The sequence below is a fragment of the Sorghum bicolor genome, chromosome 7 (assembly GCF_000003195.3).
Source record: "Sorghum bicolor cultivar BTx623 chromosome 7, Sorghum_bicolor_NCBIv3, whole genome shotgun sequence".
Lineage (NCBI taxonomy): Eukaryota > Viridiplantae > Streptophyta > Magnoliopsida > Poales > Poaceae > Sorghum > Sorghum bicolor.
In genome coordinates this window covers 25,990,780-26,004,512 of record NC_012876.2, presented here as the reverse complement: position 1 = coordinate 26,004,512, position 13,733 = coordinate 25,990,780, and the positions used below count along the sequence as shown (strand labels likewise).

Here is a 13,733-nt window from a genome sequence, read left to right as displayed (position 1 = left end):
CTAACCACATGTTCAGAAAAATAGCATGTTCCCTCTGAACGACTGGCCCTATTTTTCGGTACTTCTGGATGTATAACGACCAACCGCCTATGTTGTGGGTTTCTACTTTGCGCTCGGGTTTGCGGTCATAAAGATGGTTATCATCGGCAGATGATATGTCCAAACCAGTAAGCATCAGCACATCGGCTAAAGTGGGAGATGCAGGACCATGGCCGAATATAAAAGCATTGAGGGTGTCAGACCAGAAATATGAGCAACTATCAACAGAGATTCATTCCTCTCCATATCGGCAATGGATAACCTAATGGATTTGTCTAATTTTCGCTCACCCCATCGGACTTCATTCAAGTTGCCGATTCTTAGGAACCAATCTTTCCAACCCTTGGTAGAATTAGGCCAGGAGCGAAAAGTATCTTTCCATAGGTCTAAAGAAAAGTTCTCGACTATAAATGGGATCCTATTTGTCTCTGCATTTATCAGATCGGTGGGATCTGGATTTCCCAATGGGCCAAGACACAGAAAGTAAGGTTGATCAGTAGGGATCATGATTTTATCGGCCAGTTCCTACACTACAAGAAATATCCTTATACATGACGGTTCACTAGTGATGTTATAAGAAATCATCATAAAACTCTGTCATCTGTGACGATTCATTCCTAAGGTGATACCTCTATGACGACCAGTTAAGTTTTCGTCATGGTTAGACGTCATAGATCATTTTGGCACCCTGTGGGTTAAAGTTGCAGCTAATGTTCAAAAATCAAATTAATTAAAATATCCTAACACAAATTAATTATAATACCCTAGGTATTTGGTACTCATTAACATTAATCATTGATGCATCAACAAATTTAATAAAAAATATTGAAAGAGTTTTAGACGAAACTCTAGAAAAGCCAAGAAATTTAAATCAATTTCATAATTGGAAACAAAAAAATTATAATTGCATAGTAGAAAGAGAAAAGAACAAATAAGAAGAAAAAAAGAACACAACACGAGATCAAAAAAGAAAGAAAAGATAAAAGAAAAGATAAAATAAATAAAAAAAACAAGAGAGAACGTCGACACCCACTTTTCCCAATCCTTCTTACCCCTGATGCTGCCTTCCCTCCGTAGCCTCCCTCTCTCGGTCTCCATCACATACAGCGCCGCCGTCCCTGCTCCTCCTCCACATGCCTCTGCATCCAGCCACCGCCCCTCCCTGCTCCTCCCCCACATGCCGCCACCTCCCCCTCCGGCGTCCTCTCCGCCGGTTGCCACCTCTTGGCGCTCCTCCCCGTCTCTTCGACGGCCGTCTTCTCTGCCCGGCATCCAGATCTGCTGCTCCAAGCACAACCGCATCAGGGCAATTGCAGCTTCGAGCGCAACCTTCTTGTAGTGGCCGAGATGAGCCCGTCTTCTAGCCGCCGAAGTCTTCGTCGGGCGTGACGAGCAGCCACAATAGCGGCCAGGTATGTCTGTGCCTTCTCTTCTCTTCCGTTTTGTGCAACTGAGGATGAACCCTAATTTAAGCTATTTGGTTATCCGTATTCAGAACGGATCTGATCTAATCCCAAGTGTATGCATGTATGCGGTAGGATGTGGGTTGAATTTTGTAATATGACTAGTACTATTTTTTTTACCAGAGCTATACATGTCGAAAAATATGTACCATCCTATTTTTAGTATTTGACCAGTAGCCATCGAGGTTCTCTAGGATTCTTTTTCACCTGCAAGTTAGTTCAGTAGTCATGCTCAGTATGCATGTTGTTTGAATAATAATGATGCTGCAGTTCAATCTGCATCTTGTCTGCAATATTTTTGTAGGTATATAATTCAAATTTCTATGAATAATAAATTAATTTCAGGATTTGGCAAGTGAAAGTGTGAAGTTGCATTCTACTTATGCCATTGTTAAGGTAATCAAGCAAACATCTTTCTAGCTAGTAAAATTAATAATTCTTCTAAATTTGCAGTTTCCTGTTCTATTTTCTGCAGTGTGATGACTTTTGGGAACTTATATATTGTTCTGTATGAGATAGTATATAAGCGTGTCCTAAATCATTCTCTAGCTGTTGTGTTCTTGGTTTATTTTTTTTAATCTAACAACACAACGAGTAGGAACAATTTAACGACTAACTAAACGTAATCCTTTTGTTAGTTAGAGAGCTTTGCTGGATACAAGCAGCTGTGAGAATGGACAACCTTGGGCTCGTGACACAACTTTCACTAGCTATTTTAACTTATGGTGCTCCCATCAGTTAGTATATATGTTCCGATCTACACTAAAATTTCTGTGTATATATGCTTATCAGTTATGCTCTCCTGTTGTCATTATGTTTTGTAGGTGGTGAAACTTTGTTTATCTGAAAGAAAACCAACTACCTATGTCCACAATGTAAGTCCACCAACAGCCCTCAAATTGTTTGAAATTTTTGTTTATTTCTATTTCATGGTTTTTCTGGTTCACATACAGCCATCAATTGGTTTAAATCTGAATTATTTCACAGCCACTAGGTGCTTCTTTTTTTCAGTTGTTCAATCTCAGACTTAAAAAAAATAGTCAGGTATAGTAGCTTGCTGATTCTATTAGTATTTGCTTCTCTAAATCATCTGTATATATGCTTTATGTATGTTACTGCAGTAGCAAAAATGAATTCAATTTTCTTTTTCTTTTTGCAGATTGCTGACCCACAAGTATAAATGATGGGAAAACATAATCAAGCAAGACAAGGTAAGCAAAACTAATTGTGTCTACTGCATTTTTTTGTCTCCACTGGTTCCTACGTGTATAATGTAATGATTCAACCTTTTAATTTCAAACTCCGTGTATTTCAACCTGTTTTGTTTATGTACCTAGCTTCTATTAAGTCACTAGTGAACTGCTATATATATATATATATATATATATATATATATATATATATATATATATATATATATATTGGCTTGTACCTGGTTTTGAATTATCTAAAGCTCCAAAGTCAGCAACTTGAAATTTCTTGTGAGTTCTCAGATCGATAATCTAATAACAGTGATATTTTTTTGTTCCTAAGAAACCACAATACTGATAATCGATAGTGGGATTGGTGGTGCTTGTTGACGGTCCTTAAGTATCAATTTTAATTATCAAATAAACAAGAGAAAGGACCAATATGCAAACAACACCTAGAATTAGGGTTTGATCTGACAGAATTCCACGAGTTTTGTTGTTTATCTATTTCTTAAGGGGGTTATCAGGAAATAAGGAAGAAAGGCCCACATGTCGGGATTACATAGAGATATCAACGCACCGCGTGATTTTCTACCATCTAGAAGTCTCCAGAAACCACGGGAAGAAGACGGAGGCCGAAAGGGGCCAGGCCCAGGGCGCCCGCCCCCTGTTGGATCCAGTTCGGGACTCTCTTCGCACGCGATATTCCACCGACCTATTGGATCAAGAAAAACATAGTACCACCTCGCCTACCAATTCAAAAACGCATAGAGGAGGAGGACTATATAAGGAGACCCCCCTGGCCCCTGGAGAAGACATGAAGAAATTATCATAGAGACTGAGGGGTGCCCTCGAAGGAAAACCTCTTCTCTAATTAATATTTCTTTTTAGGCTTAGCAACCAATGTTAGGTAGAAATAGATCTTCTAGTTTCTACTAGATTGAGAGAGATAGAGTGGAGGTGTAGATTGGAGGAAGCCCGGCCTGTCGGTGTCTACTCCAAGCTTGTACCTGCGGGATCAAGTTCTCCTAACCCGAAGCTTGCTCCTAGGATTCTTCAGTATTTCGACTTCTAAATTCTAGTAAGTTCTTATTTTATTGTTCTTCTGGTTTATGAGTTTACTTGAATCTCTTCGCGTAGAGTTTAGAGTAATCATTGCTGGCGTAAACGTGGTGTTTAGGCTAGGGTACTCATAGATATTCCCTAACTAGTTGGACCGTGGTAGTAGTGAGGAACGTGACAATTCCGAGTTACCTTTGCAGATCACATCTCGTTAGCAGGAAGGATAGGGTTTATAGGTGCGGGTTGAACATCCTTTATGGTGTCTAGATTCCGTTAGCCTCCCCATTAGAACAGTAGATCATCCTTACCAATGTTAGAAGGAGACTACGGTTGCAGTCTTCTCTATTTATCACTCACATCGAAAGACATTCTTTGTGCCTAAAGGGTTAGTAGTAATAGACCGGTTAGTCAGATGCACTCTTTCTCCTAGTGGTAAAAAAATAAATACGATACTCTGGATAATTTCCCGGGTGAAGTGCTCACCGATATCTGTGCGCTTGCGGATCAATTCCTTATTGTGTTCCCAAATATCAACAAGCATTTCTGGCGCCGTTGCCGGGGAGAAAGACGGTTGCTGAGATAACTTGAGTCTTACTACTAGCTTGTATCTATACTTTTATCTTTTCTTATCTTTTATATTCTTTATTTATTTTCTTTACTCTTACCTTATGGAAAACCAAAATTCTAAATCGATCCATGAATCTGCAATCCCTTTAGCAACTGACCTTTTATCATGGGAATCATCACAGCCTATCCAAACATCCCAGTATAAGTTAAGTTCTAGATTGATTGCCATGATTCAAAACCTATCTTTTTCGGGAAAGGAAGACGAAAACCTTACCTTCATATTAGAGATTTTGAGCAAACATGTGATTGTCTTCGCATTGAAGGCATTTCTCATAAAACTTTATGTTGGAAGCTTTTTCCTTTTTCTTTAAGGGGAGAAGCTAGACAATGGTACAGTCAGAAGGTAAGTCAACAACAAGGTGAATGAGGAGTTTTACGAGCCAACTTTTGTCTAGATTTCTATTCCCTTGACCGTATAGCCGACCTTAGACTCGAAGTCCTATCTTTTAAACAAAAAGATAATGAAACTTTGGGGAAATCCTGGAAACGTTTTTCTGATCTTTTAGAATCTGGTCCAAACCTTAATCTTGAAGACCCTGTTCTTTTATTCCACTTTTTTCGAGGTCTTCAGAAAAATCACAAACAAATGCTACACACAATGTCTAGAGGTTCTTTCTTTTGAATCCCTACTGATAAAGCTAGAGTGATCCTAGATAGAATCCTAGAAGCTGAGATGGATAATACCCTTCATGATGAAACCTATGAAGCCGAAGTAGACACTCTGCCAAATTCTTCATCTACTTTAGCTATCCCAGGTTCTGAGCCACAAGAGGAAGAAATTCCACCACCGGACTTCATGCAGGATATAGAATCCGATCTTTTTGCCGATTTTGGAAATATTTTAAACTACCATTCTATTGACAAACCCCAAAACGGCCAGTTTAGCATTTATTTGCCAAGTGAATATCAATTGAGAGAGCTTATCTCAGTAATGAGTAGCGAATGGTTGGAGGAATCAGAGCTTTCCTCTGATGTGATCCGTTTGGACACACCCTCTATAACTATACGCTGTGCTTATAATTCTGATCGATTTAATGCTCTTTATAATCTTATTGTGCTGATAAACATCATGTCTGAATCTTTTGCACTTAAACTATTTAAAAATCTTGTCTTAACCCCCACAACAAAGGTCATAAAGGAATCTTCGGGACGATTAGTCCCCAGTCTTGGAATTATTAATGTCCTACCTCTTACGGTAGAAGGCTCCATGGTTCATTTGAACTTCTATATCTTTGATACATGGGACTTCGACCTGTTGATAGGACAACCTTTTAGAAGACTCCTTTATGAAGGTCATACTGGAAAGCTACACATTTCTTTTGAAAATACTTTTAAATTCCCAATAACAATTTCACACTCCTTAAACAATAAGGCCGAGTCATATCTTTTGCCTGACCCTATGGAGGAGGTAAAGGCTGCATCTCTAGCGCTTTTAGAAGAATCAGACTTAGAAGATGAAATTTCTTTCTTCACTGAAGAAGAAGACGAACCTTCTAAGCCTGAACCCTTAGATGAGTTTGCAGAAACACCTAGACCCCCCATAGAGCTTAAAACTTTACCACCCGGTCTTACATATGCTTTCCTAAACAATAATCCAGAGTTCCCTGTGATCATTAGCGATAAACTCACTCAGGATCAAACTCTGCGATTAATGACCATTCTTGAGAAACATCATTCAGTGTTCGGCTACTCACTCCAAGATCTTACAGGAATCAGTCCAAGATCTTTGCCATTGATAAATTTAGATCTTATTTAGTTGGAGCTAAAATAATTGTTTACACTGATCATGCTACACTAAAATATTTGCTCACTAAAAAACATGCTAAACCTCGCCTGATTAGATGGATCTTATTACTCCAAGAATTTGACTTAGAAATAAAAGATAAAAAGGGAGTAGAAAATTCTGTTGCTGATCACTTGTCTAGAATATACTTCAAGAGTCCACAGGAAACCCCCATCAATGATTCACTCCGGGACGACATGCTCTACGGGATTAACAGGTCTGACCCCTGGTATGCAGATATTGTTAATTTTATGGTTTCAGGGTATATACCACCAGGAGCAAACAAGAAGAAGCTTATTCAAGAAAGTCGTTCACATATATGGGATGAGCCATACCTCTTCCGAGTATGCTCTGATGGCTTACTCAGGAGATGTGTGACCACTGAAGAAGGATGGAAGATCATCGACAGATGTCATTCATCACCATATGGAGGTCACTATGGAGCATTCCGTACACATTCAAAGATCTGGCAGTGTGGATTCTACTGGCCTACAATGTATGAAGACACGAAGCAATATATCAGAAGATGTGGGCCATGTCAAAGACACGGAAACATAAATACAAGGGATGCAATGCCACTCACCAACAACCTTCAGATTGAGCTCTTTGATGTCTGGGGAATAGACTACATGGGTCCATTTCCTCCATCAAAGAAGTGCGAGTACATCTTGGTGGCGGTTGACTATGTCTCCAAGTGGGTAGAAGCATTACCTTGCAAGCATGCCGACAACGTCAGTTCAAAGAGGATGTTTGAAGAAATTATATTCCCAAGATTTGGAGTCCCCAGAGTAGTGATAAGTGATGGAGGAGCACACTTCATCGACAAACGCTTCAAGCAATATCTATCAAAACATGGAATCCGTCACAACGTCGCTACCCCTTATCATCCTCAGACAAGTGGCCAAGCAGAGACTTCCAACAAACAAATCAAGAATATTCTTCAGAAGACAGTAAATGAAATGGGAACGGCGTGGAAAGACAAGTTACCCGATGCACTATGGGCATACCGGACAGCATACAAGACCCCAATCGGAATGTCTCCATACCAATTGGTGTACGGGAAGACTTGCCATCTACCCGTTGAACTAGAGTTCAAAGCACACTGGGCCATAAAGAGATGGAATATGGACCTAGATGTTGCTGGAGATTATAGAAAAATGCAACTATCAGAATTGGAGGAATGGCGAGAGAAGGCATATCACAATTCAAAGATCTACAAAGAAAGAGTCAAAAGGTGGCATGATAAGAGAATCAAGAAGAAGGAATTCACACCCGGAGATAAGGTATTACTTTTTAATTCCAGGGTGAAGCTTTTCGGGCATGGAAAACTCCGGAGCAAATGGGAAGGACCATTTAAGGTAATTAATTCATCATCCCACGAAGCTATCACACTTCAAAATAGCGAAGGTATGTTATTCAAGGTAAATGGTCAACGTCTTAAATTATTTTTAGAGCCCAAAGAAGAATTTGAAGAAATAGACGTAGTCCATTTTTACCTTCCCATGGAGAATTAGAGCCCGACCTTTTTAGTCTGATGATTTTGGGTCATATATATATTTTTAAATAATTTCGTATCTAGAAACGCGCTCGAGAAAGTGGGCCCACAGAGGGGCTAGAGAGAGGGCGGGCGCCCAGCTCAGGTGGGCGGGCGCCCAGATCCTGTTCCCCCTCGGTCCCGATTTTCTCTGTTATGGAAAATGCACTTATGGTAATCCGAATAATCCCTCGGATGGAAAGTTTCCCACGTACATCGACGAGAGCAACCCGAACAACCCATAGAGGCACCTTTTTGACACCTATATAAACAGACCCCTGACCTCAGTTTTCAAATACCAAGCCACCAAGCCTTCTCTCCTTCAATTAGAGCTTGATTAGTTCCTTGCTGCTCCAATGGCCGAGAAGTACCACGATGATTGGGAAGTCGTCCCCTTCAACCTCAACATGGAGCCTGTAGAAGACCCCGATGCCCGTGCTCTCGTCCCGGCCAACACAGAGCGACAGCTAGAAGCCATGCCATTACGCCAACGCAGCTCCGCCCAATCCTACCATGCTCAACCAATTCTCACCGCACCGCCACAACCCCTACTCCTCAAAGGATCATCATCCAAGACGAAGACTACTATCAAGGTGCCAACCGGCACGAGGATCCTTCCACCTAGACCCAATGAGAGGGTCGTTGGAGTCAAGACCAACCGGAGCGGCGAGATCAGCAGTGTACGCTACACTACGGAGGAGGAAAGGCCTTAATTTGAAGGGATTCGAGCAGCCAAAGTCCGTTTCATCCCTCCAAAGGCAGCCCCGAAGCATGCTCTCAATGCTTTTGAGACACCTCCCAAGCGTCGCAAGACTATAGTAGACATTGATGAGGACGTTCGCAGACTAGACAGAGTTATCATAGATCTCCAGTCCTCGATTAATTCCCTCACTAGGCAGCTCTCTAACCACAACACCATTATACTAGGCCTTAGGCAGGATCTTGTCAGTGCCAACAAGAAGATTAAGGAATTAGAGCGCCGCTAAGTTATCTAGATTAGACCTTGAGGCAATGCATTTTAGTCATCTATCTTTAAATTCGGTTTGGGTTTACTATTATCATCAGTTTACTATCAGTTTGCTACTAGTCTTTTGTAATAAATGCCTCAAGATTAATAAAGAGTATTATTATTATTATTATGTCTTGTGTGTCTCTACTTTATTTTGCAAGAAAGCAGAAAACAAGTATGGGGAGATCCCTCAACATGCCAAACACACTCCGACTACACCACTCCACGATTCAGGTACACACTCTGCACACTTTATTTTACACGCACACAACTATCTTGATTATGCAGAATATTGTTTCCGACATGATAAATTAAAAGGATTAAAATATTTCTAATCATGATTGATCTCAATCTGTGATATTTCCTGAAAACTTGCAATTATTGAAAATCATTTTAAAACCTTGTGTCACTTAAGTCAATATGGAATATGTGAGGGTAGAGTATGAGTTTCTTATTCTTGATATCATTGTTGCTTGGAGAACTTATTTCAAAATATTCAAAACTTTAGCTACCATCCTCAGTGTTTTATATGCCTGATAAAACTGAAAATATTAATTATAATTATAAAAGCTATCTACTCTGTATTGAGTTTGTTCAAAATGAGTTAGACCCTTGTTGAGAGATTTATCATGCTCCTAAGATCAAGACATTTATTCAGAAAGATTCACTCTTCCAAAGTATTATTGCATTAGAGGCATGGGCTATGCAAAAATAGAGATATTTCGAGGAAATAAAAAGGAGCAAGTGCTCGACAACCTCGCAGAAAAAAAATGGACATGGTCCCTCTAATTAGGGGTACTTCGGTATCCACTTAAAAAAATGATAGCCCATGGTCGCTCTAATAAGCAATATGCCAGCAAGAGTTGACAAAGATTATAATTTCCAAAGTCTTTGATCTAAGAGTATGACATTTCCCTCCTCGGATCCCGATTTGATAAGGCAATAAATGCAAAGTAAGTATGCTTGAGAATTTTTTGCAAAATAAAACAACCTCAGTGAGATATATAAGAGATAATGAGGGATCTAAGAGAACCTATGAGGATCAAAAGGTATGCTAACTTTCTTTCAAAAATATACAAAAACTCCAAGTGACAGGATTGAGAAGAAAGGATCTTTACTCTTAACCATAAACATCCCTGACTATGGTACACAGTGGATTTTTAACACCCTGCAATTATAAAGAGAATGTTTTAAATGTTTACCCCAAATATTGTTCTTAACCATCCTTTTCTCGAGGACGAGTAAAAGCCTAAGTATGGGGGTATTTGTTGACGGTCCTTAAGTATCAATTTTAATTATCAAATAAACAAGAGAAAGGACCAATATGCAAACAACACCTAGAATTAGGGTTTGATCTGACAGAATTCCACGAGTTTTGTTGTTTATCTATTTCTGCAGGGGGTTATCAGGAAATAAGGAAGAAAGGCCCACATGTCGGGATTACATAGAGATATCAACGGACCGTGTGATTTTCTACCATCTAGAAGACTCCAGAAGCCACGGGAAGAAGACGGAGGCCGAAAGGGGCCAGGCCCACGGTGCCCGCCCTGGTGACCTGGGCGCCCGCCCCCTGTTGGATCCAGTTCGGGACTCTCTTCACATGGGATATTCCACCGACCTATTGGATCAAGAAAAACATAGTACCACCTCGCCTACCGACCCAAAAACGCATAGAGGAGGAGGACTATATAAGGAGACCCCCCTGGCCCCTGGAGAAGACATGAAGAAATTATCATAGAGACTGAGGGGTGCCCTCGAAGGAAAACCTCTTCTCTAATTAATATTTCTTTTTAGGCTTAGCAACCAATGTAAGGTAGAAATAGATCTTCTAGTTTCTACTAGATTGAGAGAGATAGAGTGGAGGTGTAGATTGGAGGAAGCCCGGCCTGTCGGTGTCTACTCCAAGCTTGTACCTGCGGGATCAAGTTCTCCTAACCCGAAGCTTGCTCCTTGGATTCTTCAGTATTTCGACTTCTAAATTCTAGTAAGTTCTTGTTTTATTGTTCTTTTGGTTTATGAGTTTACTTTAATCTCTTCGCGTAGAGTTTAGAGTAATCATTGCTGGCGTAAACGTGGTGTTTAGGCTAGGGTACTCATAGATATTCCCTGACTAGCTGGACCGTGGTAGTAGTGAGGAACGTGACAATTCCGAGTTATGTTTGCAGATCACATCTCGTTAGCAGGAAGGATAGGGTTTATAGGTGCGGGTTGAACATCCTTTGTGGTGTCTAGATTCCGTTAGCCTCCCCATTAGAACAGTAGATCATCCTTACCAAGGTTAGAAGGAGACTACGGTTGCAGTCTTCTCTATTTATCACTCACATCGAAAGACATTCTTTGTGCCTAAAGGGTTAGTAGTAATAGACCGGTTAGTCAGATGCACTCTTTCTCCTAGTGGTAAAAAAATAAATACGATACTCTGGATAATTTCCCGGGTGAAGTGCTCACCGATATCCGTGCGCTTGCGGATCAATTCCTTATTGCGTTCCCAAATATCAACAGTGCTCACACTTGTGAGTGCTCAGATCTGTTGGCTATGTTGTTCTCACTCTTCTAAATAATTGCCTTTAGCCAATTCCTGATGGAAGCATGGCAAACACTTATGCATCTTATGAATCTGGCAACAGATCATTTTTACATTTTGCCTGTTACACTGGTTCACCTCATCTCCTGTAGCCCTAGACTCCCAACAATATGCTTTTGTCTTCTTCATATTAAGTTGACAATCTTCAAATAAATAACAGTTATGATGTAGGAGTTTTAACTTAGCCAAAAGACCCTTGCATTTTTATCAAAGATAGCACCTTTGCACATGTTGAGTTTTATTCCTAATCAAGTATTCTTAGCAGATGTTTGATGAGGTTATCTGTAAATTGCGGCAAGAGGATCAAGGTGCTCATGGTGGCTATTTTCATTACTCATGAAAGATTTTGTTGTGCGAGCAAATCATATGAGTTGTTGTAGAAGGCAACATCTTAGTTTTGTTGGTACTTAGTGTAGCTTGGTTATTCCCTTAGTATTTCGTGTGAAATATTGTACAAGTACAAATGTTGATGGCTTCAATGAATATGATAAGCAATATTTTGTCAATTGTGAGCTTTGTTCCAGTTTATGTGTGTTTTATGAGTGTGCCACAAACACATGAGCATGAATAATAGGCCACAACCAACCTACTGATTGATGTGGCAACTAGCAGCCACGTGTAATAGAATTGTGACGATTCATTTTGTGACAATTGCCCTATACTATTATTGTTGACCAGTTCATCCATGACGAACGGAAAAATCAATCTGTGATGGTTTATTTTCGTACAACAAATGTATGACGCGGGATACATGACGTTTTTTGTGATCGTCACCATGAGTTAACCATGACGCATTTTCTCTTGTCTATGACGAAAGTAAACCGTCATGTATAAGGGAATTTCTTGTAGTGCTAAAGGGTTTGAAGATCAAAAGGTGAAAAAAGGGAGAAGGAAAAGTACTCAGTAAATAGATTTGCAGATGAACAGGAATACAACAAAAGTAGAAAAAAAGAAGGGGAGAAGGGGAGTGGTGAGTTAACCTCGGGGACGACGAAGTTGATGGCAATTTCTTCCCAAGGAGAGGAAAGAATCGATGACTCGGAGGATTGTTAGAGGAGGTCCTTGCTGGAGTTCTTGATGTTCTCAAGCAATGCCGCCGCCAGAAAGGTTGGTATGAGGCTGTAGAATGATAGGATGGAAGAAGAGTACCGAAGAAGGAAGTATTTATAGGATAAAGAGGGTAGGGGCAAATCTGACTTATCTCTTTGCCGCATCTATGAAATCCGATGGTGTTCAGGTAGATATGGTAAATGTTCGCACGATAATCAAGGGATTGCGTAGGTGATTTGACAGCAAGCGGTCATGATTTTGGAGATATTTTACTGTGCAAGATCTCCTGGTCAGTTCATCGGCAGTCTTGTCTAACGGAAAGGTTGCCGATGGAAGTATTCTGGGGAGATTCGGCTTGGGAAGTTGAGAAATTCGAGGAACCTGTAGGAGAATCAGGTTGAGGTTGTTCAGATTTGGTGACTGATTACCAAATTGGGAGAAGTAATTGCGGAAAGGCGTCAATACTGAGGAGAATTTTGGAGCATTAATGATTTATACTTCGAAATTGGGGACATGTGTTGACACCGTTTTTGGACACGTATCTTTGGATACGTACCTGGAGTTAATGAAGTGTAGATCGGCAGGTAGGGCAATGGTGACTAGTCTACAGGGGAGTTGCCGATGAAGGTTGGTGCCGAAGGGAAAACAACCGAATATGACCAAGTCCAGGAGTGGTGATGCATTCGTGCCGATGACTAGTGCTGATGGTTGCCGATGGCTGTAACAGGCGGTCTGCCGATGCTTATGAAGAAAAGCGCAAGGGTTGCTGATTGACTCGTGGCGGTGTACCGATCGGTTGCGAAGGATAGTTTAATGATTTCCTTAGTTATTAGAATTCGTTTTGTATACGGATTCCGTTTAATTTGGGATTCGAGTTCTAGTCATATCTGGTTGTAGTTCTTTTGAACAAGGTATAAATATAGACCCCGTGGCAATGTAATGAGACATCTATCAATCAATGAAACACAAGTTTTTACACATATTCTACCATCTATTTTTTGACGACTACGTCATATTTTCCTTTTACTACGAGTTCTTAGGAATTCGTTGAGTCAAACTCGGCGCGTTCTCAAGTTCCGCATGAGCACCTCTTGGCCGTGACATCCGGGCGCATCGCTGTTGTCGGGACCAAAGTGTTCGAGTTACCACCTTTGTCGATTGTAAGGTCAAATCGGCTGGCACGCCTTAACGTTTGGATCGGGTATTAGCCCTTTGTGTTTGCAGATTAGCTTTTGCATCAACACTAATCTAAACTAAAGATACAAGTGAGAGGTGTGAGGTAAATTGACTCCAAATGATGTGTGTGTTGAAAAGGGGCGAGTGCCTCTGTTTTATAGTGGAACTAGGACGGTTTATCGCATCTAAATTTGGTAGTAGGTAAAACCGTCCTAT

At 40.5% G+C, this 13,733-nt stretch overlaps 1 long non-coding RNA gene across 1 annotated transcript; it reads left to right on the top strand.

The window, feature by feature from the left end:
• Positions 2,212-11,797, top strand: LOC110436743. Its single transcript, XR_002454567.1, has 3 exons — positions 2,212-2,377; positions 2,662-2,713; positions 11,557-11,797. It is a non-coding gene; the product is annotated as an uncharacterized LOC110436743 (long non-coding RNA).